The 19,715-nt window shown below is 39.3% G+C and overlaps 1 protein-coding gene across 1 annotated transcript in view; it reads left to right on the top strand.

The window, feature by feature from the left end:
• Positions 1-19,242: 19,242 nt before the first annotated feature.
• The window catches only part of JAK2 (Janus kinase 2), an 80,198-nt gene continuing 79,725 nt past the window's right edge, over positions 19,243-19,715 (top strand). The window contains exon 1 of the mRNA XM_040089856.2: positions 19,243-19,271. The gene's annotated coding sequence lies outside the window, so the exon portion shown is untranslated. The remainder of the gene's footprint in view (positions 19,272-19,715) is intronic.

The following is a 19,715-nucleotide window of genomic DNA, read 5'->3' on the forward strand; positions in this document are numbered from 1 at the left end:
CCCAGACAGCTTCCTCTCTTTTTTCCACTAGTCACTGATCTGCCTCACTACAGGGATATTCATCTAGGGTTTCTGAAATGGAAGAGTGAAGAAACAGATTGGATTTCTTCTAACTAAATCTGCCCTGAAAGTTCCTGTTGTGGAAACAAAGAATTATCCTCATCTTTTCCATCTCAGAAGCTTCCTTGAAGGCTTGCCATCTTGAAAAGTAATGGTCTTTTAGCTGAATCCTCTGAATTTTAAAGAAGAGCAAGAAAAGAAACTAAATCTAGCACTCAAAATTTCCTGCTGACTATCAGGTATGGGATACTTTAAACTGGTGGAATATTATGCTACTAAATGGACAATGAGTACTATTATTATAAAGTCCTAAGTCTCTGAATTGTACAAGATAAAATCCTTATATAAAGCTCCAGTCCTATGAGATTGAAACATTTTATCCTTTTAGGACCTTCTGTTAAGGAAGCCAACCTAACACTGTGTTTGCTTATCAATACTGTGAGGGTTTCTGTTTCCACTGGTGAAACCCCTTCCAGCATTTCTTCATGTAAGGTGCTACTGCAAAGACTATCTCCAGCACAAAGACAAGGAGCTTAAGAAAAGGGGTTTTGAGGACTAGATACTACTTTTTAGTGTCTTGATTTTCAATGAAGCAGTGCAGGGAATAAAAGTCACATAGACATAGAAGCACTCAATTGAAGAAACTAATGTAACTGTGCTACTGTTTCAATTATCTGTTTATATTTAAAATATTTTAAGCTATTTTTAAATATTGTTTTTTAGCCCACTAGGATTTCATAGGAAATAAAAAAAAAAACAACACCCAACCCTTGCCAGCATATTTTGGCAGCACTAGCTCATATAACAAATCAAGAAACACAGATGCTAAGCATAGAAGTTCGGTAGTGGTATCTCACCCACCATTCTCATGACAATCCACTTCTGGTGTTACTGCAGCTTCTACCCAAATATTAAACTCAAACTGTTCTGTCTGGGGCTTGCTAGTTTCACTTTTGAGGGTAAGCAGAACAGTGGCAGTTCCAAGTAAAAGCTGTTCCCTTTGCAATCTTTTCAATTTGCTTCCTTTGCCATTTACTGAATAGCAACCTCTCCACAGATCAGTAGAATATTTATTTTTGTTGCCTGCTGCAGCATCTCTTAACCACAAACTGGCTCCTGTTGTCACAATTTCTGGTAACCAAAAATACCTGTCTGGGTTTTTTGGTAGTTCTAGGCTTTCCGTCTGTGGCTGACTCAATTCTGTAGCAGCAGAGGAAGCAGAATAGAAAATGTTGAAAACCAGGAGGGTTTTGGACACCTGTGACTTATCTCAAAGGACTGGGTTTCTTCCACCGGTCTGGCTGTGTTGAAAGCAGTGCCAGGGCTGCAGGGTGGTCTTACAGCTTCTCTGGTCCTGGGAACACGAAATTCAACATTGCTTGCATAGAGTGAAAACCATAACAACTAGCTTTCCTTCATTTTTGTGGGTGAGAACTAGTTCTACTCTTTGAAGCAATTAGATAAACAAATCTAATTACTTTGGTCCTTCACGTGAAAGGTATCTTGGGAATTATACACTCTGAAGCTACTCCTTGGGAGGATCAAGTTAGCTCCTGTTTTTGCCTGAGGTACAACTACCTTGACAATATCTTTTATAACCTAAGCTTTGAGGAAGCTTAATCACAAGCAATAGGTAATCTTTGCCTTAGGGAGAGCTTTTGTGTTTTATTTTGTATGTGTGCCTCAGTGCCAGGGAGCACTTACTGGAATGGCTTATCTAAAAACCTTCCTCCTCCAAGAAAAGGAGTTCATGGAAACTATTTCTAGATCCTGAAATGCTCTCCCAGAGAGCTCCAATATGTCATTTATTTCCATTATGCTATAAAGAGTGGAACAAAAAAAATCAATGTCTTAAAATGTAACAGTTGATGGGTACTTTTTTTTTATATAATATAGGAAATTAAAAGAGCTGAATTTGATCTATTGTTTTAATTACAAATAAAGATCTTTAACTGATCTGACTGGAATTCAAAAATAAGGGAGGAGAAGAAAAGAGCTATTTGGCATGGGTTTGGTATTTTTTGTACCAATGTAACTACAAAGCAATAGTGAAAATCAGTGGTAGTTAAGGGTTAAGTAGTTAAATTTTGTAGAGTCTGATCCCATAATTAATTAATAAAGCTGTGTTACCAAAGTGGTGGTGTGTGGGAAAGGTCTCTCTCCCAGAATTGCCTCTTAGCAGGTTTGCAGACATCCATAGCAGGGTATCTTTTTGAATCCAGACTACAATTTACTTCTTTGTGAAAACCCTATACTCCTACTAGTTTCAACTGGAATTGGCCAAAAGATTCAAAAGCAAAACAGCTATACTAATGATACCTAATAATTTATTTTTAACATAAAATATTTTAATGTTACATTTTTGCCAATGTGCACATTTGATACCAACACTTATATCTAGCTTTTTCCTGAAGTAACTTTTTCAGAAATATTGATAAAGCAAAGGGTCTCATATCTATTTTCATTTGAGCAACAACTAGTTAGTGCATTTGAAGAATCAGAAAGCTGCGCATTTTTATAATTGTATTGCAGACTGGAATATCTTCTGATTTTAAACTCTGCTCAGCCTTTTCCAGGACTGTGAATCAAAACACAACTTGCTGCTACTGCATACTATCAATCAGAAGTAAAACTGATAGAAATAAAAGTGATATTCAGTGTCTTTGCTTCACTGTGAAATATTAAGATGAGAATGCCATGTGGAAAAATTAACTACAAACAAATTTTTCACTTTGAGTTTACTGTAAGCAGTTTAGAGACTTTAAGAATCAGTTAATAACTTTTGTGTTTGTGTATTTGAGTGTATATTAAAGTTTCTTGCTCTTACAGAATCATAGAATGGTTTGGGGTTGACGAGACATTAAAAGTCATCTAGTTCTAATGCTCCTGTGATAGGCAGGGACATCTTTCACAATACCAGGTTACTCAGTCCCATTCAACCTGACCTTGAACCTTTCTAGGGATGGACCATCTGCAGTTTCTTTATGAAACCTGTTCCAGTATCTCAGTATTCTCACAGTAAAGAATTTCTTCTTAATATCTAATCTAAATCTACATTCTTCAGTCTAAAGCCATTTTGTCCTTTCACTACATGGCTATGTAAAAAGTCTCTCTCCAGTCTTCCTGTAAGACTTCTTTACAGGAAGGTTGCTAAAACTGGAAGGCTGCTATAAAGTCTCCCTGACTTCTCCCTGAAGCCTTCTCTTTTCCATTCTAAATCCAAGAATCCTCATTAAGGTCTCTGGTGATTGATGTGAGTACAGTAGGCGGTTAGGAAAATGTGCAAGATACACTTGGTTCAGTTTCATTGATTTCTGTATTGCATCCAAGTAGCTTAGTAATTGTATCTTAAGTGTGTTTCAGAATGGGGGGCGGGGGGGGGGGGGGGCGGAAAATCGAAGTATCATAAAGGTTGAGCTCTCAAGTGAGGAAATTCAAAAGCTTCAACAGTTGACCTTAACAGAATTTTTATTACCCCATTGTGTTGTCTTTTGTCCTTTTAGTTTCTTGCTGTATCACACACACATACTGCTACACTACAGCAGATTAAATTACACAGCAGATTAAATAACACAGAAGAAAAAAAAAAAACAAAAAACAAACCAAACCCAACAGGATGAAACACGACTGATGGAAATGAATTTACATAAACACTAACTTTTGAGGCGTTCTGGCTTTCACAGATACATGAATGCCGCCAAACATGCTCAGGGAAGTAAACTTTTCATAATAATGCATGGTAAAATAATATGGACAGAGCTGCAGTCCATTGCATTTAAAATCAGATATTATTAATCAGTACATAATTAACATCTAGAAATATTAATTCTAAAAATCCATAACAGATATTCTCATCTAAATCTCCATTCATTTCTTGAGACACAAGAAAAAATTCTAATATATGTACATGTGAAAACACTATTGAAAGAACTATCTTACTTTCTACAAATTGATGCCAAGTCATTATGCAGTTGTGAACACTGTACACAATGAAGTTCTGAGAGTCCTGAGGAGAAGATATTCACATGAACTGGGCTGGAAACCTATAATTATGCATTAGGGTATTTCTGGTCAATTTCTGAGTCCCTTTAAGTATCTGGAAACTCCAAGAATGAATAGAGAAATACTAGTTTGTGTATATGTGTATATGAGGGAAGCAGGCTGTTTCCCATATTTTACTTAGGTAAGGATGGATGGGGTGATTTTGCTTTGATTTTTCAGAAGAAAAAACAGACCCCAGTCCCTCCAAAATCTGTTTTGAGAGGTTTTCAATCTAGTAGCTTTCCCTATTCCCATGGGATTTTCAAAGATAATTTCTTTGTAATAAGTAATTTTCCTAGTGATAAGTAGACCTGGGAAGGCACTTTAATTTATCTTTATAATGAATATGAAAACAATTCGTATAATAGTAGAACTGAAAACCTTTTAAATTCAGTGGAAGGTTGATCCTGGCTGAATACCAAAGCTACTCTAACACTCTCCTTGGCAACTGGACATGGGAGAGAAAATACAGTGAAAGGTTCACAATTTGTCATAAAGTCAGCAAGAGGTCACAAACCATTTACCATCTCAGGCAAAACAGGCTGAATTTGGTCATTAGTTGAACTTTTTACCAAGAAACTCAGATCAGGATAATGAGAAGTAAAACAAACCACCTCTCCTTCCTAGCTCTACTTCCTCCTGCAGTGGTGCAGGTAGAAGGGGTACGGGGGTTATGGCCAGTTCATCACATGTTTTTTCTCCCAGTGCTCAGGAAGAGAAGTCTTTCCTGTGCTCCAGCATGGGGTGCCTCCCACAGGAGACAGTTCCCTATTAATTTCTCCAGCGTGAGTTCATCTCACAGGCAACAACAGTTCTCCATGAACTGCTGCAATGTGTGTCACTCTTCCTTGGGTGCAATCCATTAGGAAAAACCTGCTGCAACATGAGATCTCACAGGGTCACAAGTTCTATCAGGACACCTGCTCCAGTGTGGGCTCCTCTCTCCCTGGGTCTGCAGATCCCTGCCAGGACCTGCTCCAGCACAGGACTCCCATGGGGTCACAGCCTTTTTTAGGCATCCACCTCCTCTGTTGTGGGTCTCCTTCACAGGCTGCAGGTGGATCTCTGCATGCATGTGGTCCTGCATGCGTGGCAGGAGCACAGCTGCCTCACCATAAGTTGCACTATGGGCTTCAGGGGAATCCCAGCTGCAGTGTCTGGACCACCTCATCCCTCTCCATCTTCACTGACTGTGTGCAGAGCTGTTCCTCTTACATAATCTCACTCTCTTCTTCTCTGTCTGCAATTACATTTGCCCAATAACTTTTTTCCTTCTTAAATATGTTATCAGAAGGCATTACCGCCATTTCTGATTGACCCAGCCTCGGCCCAGTAGCATGTCTGTCTTGAAGATGTCTGACACTGGCTCTACCAGACCAGACGTGAAGGAAGCTTCCAGCACAATCTGACAGAAACCAGTAGCTTCCCCACTACCAAAACCTGGCCATGCAAACCCAAGACAAATTCACATGTTATTGTATTTAGACACCAGTTAAGCACAGAAGATATCCTGCTTTAAAGATGGAAGGAAAAACAAAGCAAAACAGAACCTATGCAAGCAGAAGTTGATTAGGAAACAAAGTGTTTTTTAATGGAGACCTGGCATACTGATGGGCTCCTGAAGCATTCGTATTGCAATCACTAGAACTTCTGACAGCAAAACTATTAACAAACACTGCAAGCTGAGTCTTCAGTGTCTATGCTTGAAAGTTCTCCTTCAGCTTCAGGATGCAGTTTTATCACTTTTTTTTCATTTCATTTTGGTAGCAGATTTTGAGTAGAAATTCAGACTTACTGAAACTTTTCCTCATTGTGCGGTACTGGTATGGTTGCTAAGCAAAAAAGTCATAGAGTGACACTAAATTTGTTGTTTCCTGTAATACCATTTATACCAAGCCATTTCCCATCAGTGCACTGCATTTCAAAAATTTATTTTGAAGTTCTGCATTTAAACCAAATGCTTGCGCTTACTTGCCTGCCTGCTTTTTCCAGCTACAAAACTGTTGGCTGCACACTAGATTTTATTCTCTAATGAGAGAAAGGCACATGTTCCTTAAAAGGAAATACCATGCTGCTGCTCCATTATGACTCAACTAACTTGGCAAGAAATTAATTTACTCCATTTCCATATCAGATCCACACCAACCTGCACCAAGCCACATGGATGAGAGTGTTCAAAGGATTACAGCATTTAATAGAGCCACAAGCAGTATGAGATCAGTGCAGCCTTACTACTCACATGAGGCAATTATCTTCCTTTAACAGTAAATTAGCAAGTCATTTAATCTTTATTTGCAGAAAACCTATCAGAAACTATTGAAATCCACAAAACTGGAACAATTCCATTTTAAAGGTGCAGATGAAAACCTCATGTACTACATGTGGCTGACTTGTGCACATGCTACCAATATTGGTAAGAAATACAGCAATACTGCTATGCGATCCTTTTTAATCCAAGATTTAATGCCACTGGACATCTGGCACACCCATCCCTCATACAAAGGATCTGACAGGTAGAGTACTATCACTGTGGGCTACAAAGCAGGCTTTTCTGTCTTCTCCTTATATCATTTGGAGGAAATCCCAGAGAATTGTTGGAAAATGAAACTGGCTCCTGGAAACTTCTGGGAAGGGAAACAGGGCAGTTTTGGACACACACAGGAGCATTACCTGATTCCGTTCCTCTGGCTTATAGAAGTCGCTGTTCTGCATTGGTTGCCCTGGGTGTTTCTTACTTGCTCAGCAACTGAGCCCTAGAATTCTTGTAGGGCTTTTTCCATGTTTGTTTGGGTTTTAATTTCTTTTTCCTGTGGGATTGTTGTGTAATGCAGTATTTTGTACCTGATCAAGAACACCGTGGGCTGTTGGAGAAGGAACAGAAAAAGTGCATCTTCCACTAGGAGCAGCGATGAGGGTACAGTTTATTGTCTCGAGAAGTATCTTTTGCATTCTTAGCCATATGCTCCAAAAGCCATCTTCAGAAATGCATTACCAATGATATTTTTAAGTCCTTTCTACTGTCTTTCAAAGGAACAGGTATCAAATGAATGTCTGGAAGGGAACAATCTTGTGCTTGCTGTTGGGGCCCACAGAGCCAAGAGATGGCTTCTTTTCTAAGTTATATTTTCCCAAAGGGGATGAATTAGAAGTTTAGAAAGTTTAGAATTAGAAATTTAAAAGTCATAAACAAACCTGTATTTACGGCTACTTTTTCTTCTATTCTCCTCCAGGAAGATGGCAATCACTCATACGACTTCAGGAAATAGGTTTCAGAGAATGACTATAAAAAATGAAAACATTTCCTTTAGGACCATTCCTTGTGCCATATATTTAAAGGAAAAGCTTGGCTTTTAAACCAAAATAAGTTTTTCTCCAAGGCAGGGCCTACTACACAAAGAAAAGGAGAAAAAAATATTATTACATATGTACTTACTAAACAGTACAAATTTTACATCCCACAAAAGTAGAAAAAGTGAAATACATGCAGTCTGACTTCATAGATTTGACTAAAATAAGTGACTTCCTTGGTGTCATTATTTGCAAATGTTTTGCAAATAACTCCCTAGTTCTGAACAGACAATATGCTTTGATTTTAATTTCAGCTGAAAATGGTGAAGGACAACTGTGAGAGTTTTTGAAGGGACTACTACAGAACTATTTCTGTAATTTTCAGCTTTTTGAACACAAAAATGAAACAAAGTCTATTTCCTGGCCAGCACACTAATCTCAGAATTTGGAACACAGAAGTAATCAAGTAAGTAAAACAAAGCCATTTACACAGATGGCAAATTTATAACTTGCTTTGAAAAGCAAACTTTGGGGCAGCTACACATCCTATAGAAACAATGTTTTGTGGATAATTAGTAGTATTTTTGGGAATATGTTTACTTATGTTTGTTGTTTAGCGTCCATGTTTTTGGATTCTGTGGTTATGCCTGTGTTACTACACCCTACACATGACGGTATTCACAACAGTTAACATGCAAAATTAAATGTGTGAACAGTACGGAGATAAACGGTACTCAACTCCCCACCACAGGCTGACACTTGTGTCCAAGCATATTAACATGCAAATGTACGGACACCCTGTGATCATTTAGCAAAACAAAAGGGAAGGGAGGTGCTTAAATGGTAGTTAGGTTCAAACCTGAGATGTTCACAATTTTTAAGCGCATATGCCTTTTAAAGGACTTGTTGAAAATTGATGTAGTAGCAAGAACTCTGATGAAAGTAATGACCAATGCTGAAGAGACTAACAAAAAAGGATATTTCATAGGACAATACTGTTTGTTGCTACATTATACTAAAATATGTTTAATTATAATAGAAGACAAACAAGAATGCCAGGCATCATTAGATAAGTTATAATGTTTGGAGTCCTAACACAGAGTGGACTTTCAAAATTGAAGCAAATGATGGTGTGCTTTATCACTCCAGAAGCTGAGGAATTTTGCAGCCCAACTACACCTGACCCTGACAAACTGCTGAAACTTAACAATATACAGATTTGTCATCTATTTCAGTCAAATTCTTTGCATCTGCAGGGGTCCATCCTCAGAAATCTTGATAAAGCAGAGCCTTACATTATGCAGTGAGCACAACCAATGTAGTACATGACTATCTTTATAATTTGAGTGGCCTGTATATTAGTGGCATATTAGGTAATTTTGGGGAGACATCAGAATATTTTTATTTTTGAGTTTCTTTCCTATCTCTGCTTGGAAGAAGTTTCCAGTGTCACTGCAGCAAATTTGTGTGAGTTTTCCACACTCTAAACTGAGAAGCGACATTAAGCATGAAAAGCAAATTATTAGAGGATGTAATACCACAGAAACTTTCTTTGAGATGAAGGACTAGGTATTATAGAAGAAAACATGATGTAATTGACTTTATTTCAAAATCATCAGGTATTCTTTACACTGCACATTCCATAAAAAGAAAGCAATGTACCCACTGATATAATTTCTAGTGTCTGAAACGGCCTAGATTTTGTGAGATGATCCTACAGGACGTGAGACCTGTGAGATGATGTTATAGCACACAGGCATAGTCTTTTCTTCTGTGCAGAGCAAAAAAACCATGCATCACATCATAGAAATGACAGTGACATGACAAAGTAAGATTGTTCTTAAAGAATTACATTTTGACAGCACCAAATTGCTAGCTGACACATAACAGCCTGCTTTGAAAGCATGAATGTCGAGCGTGAGCCTGTTAGCAGTCTGAGACTCATCATCCATGAAGCTTTTACGTGGGTTTTTAGTTCTTCCCGGTCCCGTCTTGTGTTTTTCCTTTGTCTAAGAGACAACCCAGTTCCTGAGCTTTCAGGTGAAACTTCAAGGTTTACTTGGGACGGACTAGAAAACAAGAAACAAACTCATCACACAGGAAGTGACAGAAAAGCGTGCATTTCAGAAGTCAGAACTGCGCAGCAAATCGTAGGAGGTGGGACAGAACTAGCACACATACGCACTTTGCTTAAAAAACAACCATACATTTTTTCTTTGGCCCAGCTAACACACTCGCTACTGTGCAGCCAGACCGCAGTAAAGACGCACTGCTTTTTTACCGTGGCCGAACAAGGCCAGATCTGTCCCTCACACTGGCTGGGTCGATGCCCTTCGCCTCACCGCGTCCAGGTTTCACCTCAGCGGGCTCCTACAGACGGAGGACACTTGTGTGAGACAAGAAGCCCTTGCTGCCCACGCCGACCGACGAGCAGGCAGCGGGGGCAAACAGCAGCACTCGCCCGCTCGGCAGCGGTTCCGCTTCTCCCACAAAACCCTGGTGCCCTCTCTAGTGCCGACGGAGCCTGACAGCTGCAGATGAGTTTCGACCACGCTCTCAAGCACATACGTGACTCTTGGGGGTGGTTCTGTATTGGGCCAAGAGTTGGACTCGATGATCCAAGTGTGGCCCCTTGCCCTGTCCAACTCAGAGTATGCTGTGATTCTGTGACGAGGGGGCTTCCGCCTCCACGGGAGAAGTGCGCCGCACCCGCCCTGCTGCCGCACGGTGTCCCTGCGGACCGAGGGACACCACACCACACCACACCACACCACACCCCAGCCCACCCCGCCCGGCCCCGCCCGGCCCGGCCCGGCCCGGCCCGGCGAGCCCCGCGGGCAGCGGCCGCGCCTCGCCGGGGGTGCGCGGCGGGACTCGCCCCGCCCGCAGCCGCGCGATGACGTGAGCGGCGGGAGCACCGCCCCGCCGGAGGCAGCGGCCAGAGCGCGGCTCGGCGCGGAGCTGCCGCCGCGTCCCCCGGCCGGCGCCGCCTTGCATGGGGAGGGAGCGGGCGGGACGCTGCCTGCGCGCCGCGCTGCACAGCCGCCGCCGCGGTGAGTGGGGCCGGCAGCGCCCGCCCGCCGGCGGGGCCCAGGGGGTGGCCGGGGGGGCGGCTGCACCGCTGTGTTCCGTGCCCCGTTCCGCGGGCGGGGGCTTCCCCCTCGGCGGGCGGGGGCGGGCGGGTGCTCGGGGGACGGGCGGCCCTGCCCGCCGGGCGCCGTTAGCGGGGCACCGCGCTGGCTTCCTCCCTCTCCGTGTAAACAGGGCTCCCGGGGGGCGGGCCGGGGCCGACCTGGGCGGCGGGGAAGCTGGAAGCGTGGCTGCCGCGCCTCGTCGGTGGAGGTGCTGTGTGTTGCGGGAGAACTTCCCCGCGAGTACTTATTTGTGCCGTGAAAAAAAGATCTCCTCGCAGAAGGAGGGCAAACAGTCACGAAAAAACACATTTGTGGTTTTTCTCTATATGTCTCTATTGAATTTGCTTCCGCGTGGGGAAATGTTCTGTTAGGTGTGCGTTGTGAATTAATGGATTTGATTAATTTTCACAAGTTTGTTTGTTTGTTTGTTTTTTAAAGAAAAGAATATCGGATAAAACTTACTCAGTTTTGTTTGTTTGTTTGTTTTTGCAACTGAAGTTAATTAGAACCTGACTGTTTTATTGTGTTCAAATTTCTCGCTTCCGCAGCCAGTGACAGGTGAGAAAAGAACACCTTCCTTTGGTTACTCACAAATTGTTTTACGCTGAGAATTGTTGACTGTGTTCCTTTTGGTTACTGGACAGAAGAAAACTTAATTGGGAAGATTGTGGTAGCTATTAACAGTTTTGAGTGTGATTTTGCACTTGAGATTATTTGCTTCATGATCAGTGTTTGTGTGCATCTTAACTCTGTAAAGCTTACCGATTTAGTATCTACTTCTTCATTTGTTCTATTGCTAGTTAAATGTAATGTGTATGTAACTAGGTGAGAGAACCATTTTGTTAGTTTCTATTTTAAGGAAAATCAGTATTGCTAGAAGACTATAGAGATATTCTGTGGGCACTTAAAGGTATTTTGGATCAGTTACATGGATTAACTTTCGTTTCCTTTCCTGCATCTCAGTTTTCTTCTTAACTGATATGGGACTAATAATGTAGTGATGTTATTTGGCCGTGCCCATTTTTCTTCCCTTTTTAGGGTTTGTGGTAGTAATTTGAGGATTCAGTAGGAATACAGTAGCCACTACTGTGTTCATTTCTGCTTAATGAGAATGCATCCAGATTTACAAGGTGTAAGTCTAGACTTTTAAATTAAACAACTTCAGTATTATTATGTGAAATAAGAGGGATTTTAAGTAGTGGTGTACTTTCCAGAGAAGCCTAAATTTGGCCTATATGCAGATTTTCATTTTTTGTAAGTGCCAACAACAGCAACATGGGGGAGGAGTATTTGCTGCTGGGAGGGGAAGTTGTAATGAGCAAGAAGTACATGGAATGTAGAAAATTGCCCAACATCCTTGTTGGTCGCATCAGACTGACTGGGACTGCAAAATGGAAAATGAAAGGAGGCTGCTACTGCTTTTTACTTGTTGTTCAAGGTGATGATTAGGCTAATAAAAAGTTGAAATCTCAGTCGAATTACAATTTCCAGACTATATGGTAGTAATGTTATGCATGACCACAGAATAGTATTGAGTGTTACTGCCTTGTGGTACTAGCAGTGGCATCATCTTTTTGAAGTTAGGAGAAAAGCAGTTGCTGAATGAGGTTATTGCTTTGCCACTGGTCTCTTTTTCTCTCAGCTTTGGGTCAATTTTACAGTTTTACCTCATGTAAACAAAAAGCTAAGTGAGGATGTTTGCAGTTACAAGAAATAACCTCATCTGAAAGAGCCTTAAAAGGGAAATAAAATTCAGAAATGTAGTAGTATTAAACAGAGAGAGTAATTAAATGGTGTTCATTATGAATAGAAGAGTATCAAAAGTTTAAAAACTTGCAATTAAAAAGCAGTTAACAGAATTGACCATACAATAATAAAACAAGTATTTGTTCTAAAAAATGGTGTTCAAAAAAACAAAACAAAACCAACTAAAATCTGGTGGCTTTTTTAAGAGAAGTAACTGGAACGTTAAGTACGACTTGAGCTAGATGACCTCCAGTGGTGCCTCTCAACCCAAATTATTCTATCCTAGTGCTCCTGTTCTGTTACAGGCTAGCATTTTTCTTGTAATGCATCTGCTACTAAATTTTTACCTAGGCTTGCATGAGAGTTATCACTATCATTAGGCAAGTACACAGTTATATCTTTTCATTTGACTTAATAGATCGTCTGTTTCAAAACCTCTGACCCCAGATGTGCACTGATTTTGGTGGATTTTATGTGTTCATCTGTCCTATGGGGTTCTCAGGATGAGCCCAGTTAGATGACTGATATGGGTAATACTAGCATGATCTAAGTAGTCAACGTTTGAGCTCATGCTTATTTTCTTTAACTTGCTTCAGTTGCAATTTCTTTATCAAAAAGTGAATGAGGAGCTTTCTTGAATTTCTGAGTATGAGATTTTCAAAATTATCTTGAAAGATAGGTCTGTCTTTATGCAGATAGGAAAAACAGTAAAAAATGTGAATATACAAAGAAGCTTCTGTATAGTAGTTCTGATGAAGGAACTGCAATCCAGTTTTATTTGCCTTCTGCTGCATACTGCGTTCATCTAGAGAACAGATTGTGCATCTCAGTACAGTGACAGCTACAAGGTACAAGTGTCAGGTAGGTTGTCACTGTCAGTTGCAACCTGTAAGATGCTCAAAGAAAAAGGGGGATGCCTGACTCATATGTCAAGATCTGTGAGTTATGCAGTACCCGTGCAGAGAGGTCTGGTTCACATGGACAATGATAATCCCCATGTGTTATGTAGAATGACTTGCCTAGAAGGCAGTTGTCCATCTAATTTTGGTTTCACACAGTCAAAGCTGAATCTTTAAATCTGATTGTAGAAAAAAAAATAGTCAAATGTGGTGCAGGCAACTATTGATTTAAAATCAATAGAAACATTGTCCTTTTCTGAGGTGAGTTGTCTCTGAATATGTCTTTGATAATGTCTTCCACAATAGTATTACAGGGTTCCTTTTGTTGTTAGTAGATTGCTTTTCAGTTATGGTTGCACATTTCCTTTTATTAAGAAGAGAGGCATTAGCTCTTGGTGCTTTGATTTTCTGTCTTCTTGGTTTTCTTCTGGTTTTGTGTGGTGTTTTTTTTCCAGAGGTGGGGGAAGGGGGGTATATGTGTGTATTTTCTTTTTTCTTAGAGTCTTTAGTATTTGTTCATAGCTCATACAAATCTGTGAACTGATTTTGTTTTTCTATGGGTTTTGTTTTGTCACAAAAGACAATATTCCAAGTGAATTGAGAATGTTTTCAATACCTTTCCTTTTTTCATCAGAACACTTTTTCTTGTCTCGTGTATGCCTGTATTAAACAAAGATTCTGTTGAGCTGCACATCCTGTGAGTGGCTGGTTTTTTTATCTGCTTACATTTGGCTTAAAATTTAATGTCACATGGGAATAACTGCAAGTTATTCTTTCAGGGATTTATTATTTTGTGTTTGTTGACATCAGATGTTATCTGTCTTCTGGTTTTTTTGCTTGGCTAGCTCTCAGTTTTGATCCTGCTCAAGCCTCATGTAAGCTGGTTATCACCAAAGTTGTTTTTAGGCTAGGACTCTGAAAGTGCTTATAAATATGTATGGTGTGGTATTTCTCACTCTGCATGTAACCCCACATGGGATCTTTTCTGAAATTTTTCCCAGTTCTTGATCTATATGTTACTCATAAGGTTTTTTACCAACAGTTCAATTGAGCTGATTTAGCTGGTATTACCTTTATCATTCTGCTTATGTGCTTGAGCAGCTGCCATAGATTTCAGGACTTAAGAAAATATTTTACAGATATTTTAAGTAAATGGTTTTATTATACATGTTCAAAGTGTTGTGATTAAGGTATTTGCATGTATAATTAAAATTTTTAAAAATGCTTCTTTATGTGACTTCATTGGTCTCCAGGATTTTTGTAGTCTTTAGAGAGAGTAACTGTCAAATCCGTTTAAATCAGGTTTTTAGACCTTTTTATGCAGTCTATATCATCCAGTTCACCAGAAACAATGCACGAATTTTGAGGGTTTTTTTGGAGTGCAGATAATATCTTAGATGAATAGTGTAAGTGTACAGTTCTAGTATGCTTTAAATGAGTATTTTCCATCTCTGATATCTGTTAGTCTTGTTTGACTACAAGGACTTCTTTGTTATGACGAAAATGTTCATCAGTATTCAGTATGTCATGACACTGACTACCAGCTTGGGTTTCTACTACTGTCAGATATTTCTAAAGTAAGAAACCCTTTGCCTTCTAAATATCCAGTCTTGATACATAAATATACAGTACATTTGGTATCTGTATTTATCAAGCATTTCTTTTTAGAGGCCTCAGTTATTCAAGTGCATTTATGTTGGGAGGCTTTTTAATTTCAACATGAAATCACGGGATTACTTGCATGGATTCAGCTACAGAACTATGGCTGCAGGTGATGTTTGAGTTATGTATTAGGTAAAATTTGACTGGGAGACTAATGCAAGAGCAGTTGAAGACAAAGACAATTGGAAAACAGACAGTAATTCTTAATGAAAGAGAGGTTTATAAGCCATAAAGAGGGAATTATAAACCATGAAGTCACAGAGGTCTAAGAATAAAGTGGAGTTGTAGTTTCACAATGTGTATTAACTGTTCTCTTAACCTTTCTTTGTTCTCAAGACTTCTTTCCTTAGCCTCTCAAAAACACTGGAATTTGCTGCTCCCTTGGTTGTGTAAACACAACAGCTTTTTGTAGAGCTGTGCTGTAAACTGCATCACTAGTGACCTAAGTTAGAATTAATTTTTTGGTCTCATTTGCAACAAGTGGCATGAGGGAAAGGGAACTGACAGGATAACTTCTTAAGCTGGTTTGCAATGTAAGAGAAAATGTTGTGTAATCACATCCTGGATAACCCCAAAGATGGAGTGAGCTACAAAAGAAATGTTGGGTTCCCAGTGGAATTGGAGGGCACTGGATTGCACAAAACCCAGATCCTCAGCTGTGGGCAGTAAAGCACGTGTCAATCCAAGAGCTGGCACCCAAAAGACAGACTTTGGAACTACTCTAACTACTGTGTAAATATGTGCATGGTTGTCTTTTAATTGCCTCATACTTGGGTCTTCATAAACCTTTGTAACTATGCTCTCTGTCAGGAAGCTTGTGAAAATGTACTTCTGGTTGCTTTTATCCTAACCTAGGTTCTTCAGTTAAAGGTGATTTCAAGGTAGTTGGCTATCATTAGGGCATTCTATTCTTATGTGTCTTTTCTTCCCTAAAATTGAACCTAGCACACTACAACCATGTTTTGAACATTGAAAGGATGATGAACTTGTACTGAATTTCTGTGAATATTTCATAAGCATGCATGCAGAACTTGGGGAGAAGCATGTTAGACTTAAGTTTGTGATAACAAGAATGCAAAACTTAGTAGAACATACAGGTGCTGTGCAAAGTGGATGTGAAAATTAACTGGAGTCTTCACTTTTCATTTTTATGCATTGGCAGACCTAAAAGCAATGTGCTGAAATGGATGTGCATCAAAGTGGAGAATAAATAAGGCAGGGGATTTATTTGGCTGAGGTTTAATGAGATTATATCAGTATCACTCAGAACCAAATGAATTTGAAGCTATTTTTGCAATGTAGTGTCATGTGTGATCGTAACACACATAGGTGTACCTGAACTCAGTTCATATTTCATCAGTTGGAACACGGCAGCTTTAAACATACAGGACACTGAAAGTTTCACGTGACCTTTGCTACCCAAGCTGGTTCACATGTATTAACAGTGTTTAGAAGGATATCTTTAGACTGCAGCACCTTAAGATGTGACATAATTTTCTTGGGCTTTGGTATTTTTTCCAGGTTTCTTTCCAAAGAGCTCTGCCACTTGCTGAGATTGCTGTCTTATTGTCCTGGTTTCAGCCAAGACAGAATTAATTTTTCTGCCATATCAGGGAGGAGCCTGGAGCCATGTAGCAGTGTCTAGTTTGTTATTCTCTGCCATGCGCTTAATCCTGTCCAAACTAGGGCAATCTCACTTCTGGAAAGAAGGGTGTGGCTTCAGGTCAAGATGAACTGTGGGGGCAGAGGGAACCTCTGGCCTTTGGGAAGCATTTTGCTTCTGTACACTTTTGTTATTAATAATGTTGCTATTACTGTCCATTTTCTTATCTCATTGCTGTTTCCAGTAAATTGTTCTTACATCAACCTGTAATCTCTGCCTTTTGTTTCTTTCACTGGAGCAGGGGACATGGAGGGAACAGCCAGGGTTTCTTTTTAGTGGGAGCACCAAATTGGGAATACCATTCCTAAACCATGATACTTATCAAAAATTCTGCCAGTGAATCCACAAAGCTGAATTTTAAATTCATTTTGGAATGCAAAAATGTTTTTACTTTGGTTTTTTTTTTGAAAAAAAGATTATAGTATTTGTCAATTTTTTGGGTGGTTCGGTGGGTTTTGACTTTTTTTTTGAGTTCTTGAACATGAGGTCTCATGATGTCTCTTTTTGTAATTTAAGTTATTATGCTGTGATGTAGTTGTGCAGTTGTTGTGACTCTGCAGAGTGGTGCAATAACATTTTTTAATCAGACTTTTTAGAGGGATATTTGAAGTTTGTCATGACAATATTACAGCACATTAATTGCATGCCATAATATGCTAGAAGGCATTGACTGTCTCGTTTCTTACCCTTACAGTAGTCTTGTGGTCTGCTCAACCAAATTCAATGAAAGGTCTTTGAGTAGCTTTATATTTAGATTTTTTGAAACCATTTCTGGAAATGCAGAAAAGCATTAGTTTTGAACGGCATATAGGGCACTTTGGTGCTTTGTGTTAGTGTGTCAAACTACTTTACTCCCTCTCTGACATCTGTAGTATGTCTTGGATAAGAAACTCAGTATTATTTTGAGTTGATGCAATGTAGCTGAAGTGTTTCTAAGTGAGAATGCCTAAGGGGAAGTCACCTTAATCATGTAGCTAATCGATTAAGTATCTGTGAAGCCAGGAAAAGTGATGGTCTGCTTTCATGCTCAGGGGACCCACAGAATACAAACAAGAGCATGTAATCCCTGATCTTCAGTGGACAGGCAGCTAAAAGATAGGAAATTTAAATTGTCGTTTGTTTTAAAGAAAACCATTTGGAGGTTATAGCTACAATTCTGCTAAAGCCTAAATTTAGTCAAATAATGTAACTTTTAGTTAAAGACAGATACTGTATGTATAGAACCACAGAATAATTTAGTGAAGAGCGTACCTCAGTTGCTTTCTGTTTCAAAGTTCTGCATGAAGCAGGGTCAGTAACGAGGTCATAACAGGTAAGAAAGCTGTATCCAGACAGGTCATTAAAATCTCCAAGGATAGAGACAACACATGGGCTGCTGGGCCATTGTCTGGATGTTAGACTTTCTCTTTATATCCTCTCTGAACATTTTGTGTTGCAACTTGCTCCTTGTTGTCTCTTCTGTTGTGGATGGAGGACAAGAGCTTGGCTCCATCTTCTCAAAAACTTCCATGATGCTACTGGGGACTGCTGGTGGGCTCCCCCAGTCTCCTCCAGGTGAAATAGACCCTGCTTCCCAGTCTGTCCTCATAGGGTCTGTGCTACAGCCTCCAGCTGTGTTGGTGGCCTCTGCTGTGAACTTTTTCCTGTTTGCCAGTGTTTTTTTCTGTGTTAGGGCAGTGGAATAGGATCTAGATGCAGAATTTTAAATTCAGCTAAGATCTGAATATTGGCATTTTTCCAACTAAAAGCCAGGACGGTAGGTGGCCAGAGACTTCCCAACAACAGACTGTGAATATATCCTTCCCCCAGTTTGTGTAAGGATACTGTGACCAGAAACATGCTGTTTAGCTCGTGTAATTGACTGAGCATTCATTCTTTATTATCCTGCATAGTTTGAAAAATATAATATTTTTGTACATTTATTTGGTTATATAGTATTTTTTTATAAGTATTGTATTTAGTAATGTCAGCTGTAGGCATTTTCCTGCTTCCTATGTTTTTGTTACATTTCAGTTTTAGAAATGCCATATGCCAACTGCATATAGTTAGTTAAAAATTACTATTGTTGGAAACTACAGCCAATGTGATTTTTGACATAATGTAATTAAATAAAATTCAATGTCTAGCTTGAACTCATTAAATTCCAGCTCATCTTACATAAAAATCACCATAATGTGTCTTGTTTAATTAAAAACATTAGTGCAGGGAACTGTTTGGCTCCTTGAGTGATTAAACATGTGAAACAACAGCTTAAAAAGTAAATGTGCAACATGAGTGTTAAATGTTATTAATTATGAATAACATATTAATAACATATAAAATCTTTTCTTTAATTTCCATCATAACTCAAAGAAGATATTTTTAGTTTGAATAAATAAATTTTCATGGCCATTAGATTGCTGAGTACTTCATTATAGATTAGGTGCATATAACACATGTATTCATATTTGTGAGTTTAGTGGGGTTTGGGTGGCTTGCTTTGTTTTGGGGATTTTTTTTTTTGCTCATTAGGTTTTTTGTTTGTTTGTTTTTGTTGTTGTTGTGTTTTGTTTTGGTTGGTTTGTTTGTTTTCTTTTAATTTTCTCTTTGAGTCTCTAAGATTCTTGGACTGTTAAACCACCTAGAACTTTTGTTACGGTCTTTCGTTTTTGTCAGGTCATTAAACTCCAACCCATTGAGACCAATGTGTTCTGTTTTACTGGAATGAATGTCTTCTAGAGCTGGTTACAAGGGTGTGCCAGTGCAATTTGGTTCTTTCATCAGACTAGATTCCTGAGTGTAAGCTCAGAAGTTTAAATATTTGCCTTTCTTAACAGTTTCTCTGTAATCTTATTGCATACAAACACAGTTAATTGTGGAATGCAGGTTTCTTCCCTTAAGGAACATAAATACATCATGGATCAGTATGCCATTTTTTTGCATCGTTTAATAACCTCTAAATTTGTTTAATTTAGAGCTTGTACTAGTAATATTATTTGTGTCTAAAATTCTTCCATTTCTTACTAAGGTTTGCTCTTGTGCTTGAGGAGCTAATATATGTATGGCTATAGCTATATATATATGTATAGCTATGGAGGAGCTATATATGTAATGTTAGAACTTCTGTTTCCGCTTCTTTTTGGTATATATTTCTTTTTAAAGTTCATGTTCCTGACTCTTTTCTTATTATAATGTCCTAAATTATTAGATTGCTTTCTTGATTATTAAGGGGAAAGAAGAAAT

This window comes from Hirundo rustica, chromosome Z (genome assembly GCF_015227805.2).
Source record: "Hirundo rustica isolate bHirRus1 chromosome Z, bHirRus1.pri.v3, whole genome shotgun sequence".
In the NCBI taxonomy this organism is placed as follows: Eukaryota; Metazoa; Chordata; class Aves; order Passeriformes; family Hirundinidae; genus Hirundo; species Hirundo rustica.